The sequence below is a fragment of the Monoraphidium neglectum genome (assembly GCF_000611645.1).
Source record: "Monoraphidium neglectum strain SAG 48.87 unplaced genomic scaffold scaffold04213, whole genome shotgun sequence".
Lineage (NCBI taxonomy): Eukaryota > Viridiplantae > Chlorophyta > Chlorophyceae > Sphaeropleales > Selenastraceae > Monoraphidium > Monoraphidium neglectum.
In genome coordinates, this window is record NW_014009416.1 from 3905 (window position 1) to 5026 (window position 1122).

A 1122-nucleotide genomic window follows, 5' to 3' on the forward strand; every position below is an offset into this window, starting at 1 on the left:
CCGCGCCCCGTCCGCGGCGGGGATGCGCGGCCCCGCGCCCCGCCGACCGCGGCCGAGGAAGGGCGCGGCCGCCAGGCGTGCGGCTTGGCACGCGGCGAGCGGCGAGCGGCGTGCGGCGCGCGGCGCGGCGGCGGCTCACGAGCATCTCCTGCCACAGCTCCTCTGCTTTCACTAGTAATGCCTCCCTGGATCGGCCGCCGGGCGGCAGCATTGCCATCAGGGGGTCTGAGGCGGCGGGGATCAGGGTTTAAGCAGGGGAGAGCGGGGGGAAGCAGAACGGGACAGGGGTTTGTAATTAGTGAGAAGCGAGGGGAGGGAGGCGGTCGGGGCATTCGGCTCGTGATAAAATGGAGGTCGGGGGAGCAAATGGATAGTGTAGGGCAAGGGGCAGGGGTGAGGCACTCGGAGGGGTGCGTGCGTGATATGCGAGGGTGGCATTCATGCTTGCACGCGGTAGAGGGCGGGGAGCATGCCGCGGTGCAGGCAGCCGGCGCGTCGAAAGAGTCGAAAGGGGAGGGCGAGGGAGGGAGAGGAGAGGTGCGCGGCAGCGGCGGCCTGCGGCTGCGGCGGCAGCGCGCGTATGCGTGCGCACGCGCCCGGCTTTGAGCCGGGGGCGCGCCGATGGCCAGGGGCGGCGGCCTGATGGGGCCGCACAGGGCCGGTGCAGCTGCGCACCCGTGCAGACCAAACTCGCAGGCGCTCATCACACACCCCTGCAAAGCCGACGGCCCCGCACGCCCTACGCTCATAGGCGGCGCCGCGCGTCCCACGACCGCCCCGCCCAGAAGAACAGCGGCACCTGCGCTCGCAAAGCACAGCCCCCCGCAGCGCCGCAGCAGCCGCCCGCCCCACCTGACTCTGCCTTTTCGAGTTCCGCTTTGGCCAGTGGCCCCGTCCTGTGCTCTCCATACTCTGGCCGAGGAATCAGACATACCAGATCCGCCTCTGACGCCGCTCCCTCATCGCCCCCCTCCTCCCCGTCGCCCTCCCCTTCAACCGAGTGCGCCTCGCCCTCCTCGCCGCCGCCCTCAGCCTCCCCTTCCTCCCTCTCGTCGTCCGCGGCCGCCCCGGCGCCGCCCCCTGCCGCCAAGCCGCCGCCGCCGCCGCTGCCGCCCTCGGCCC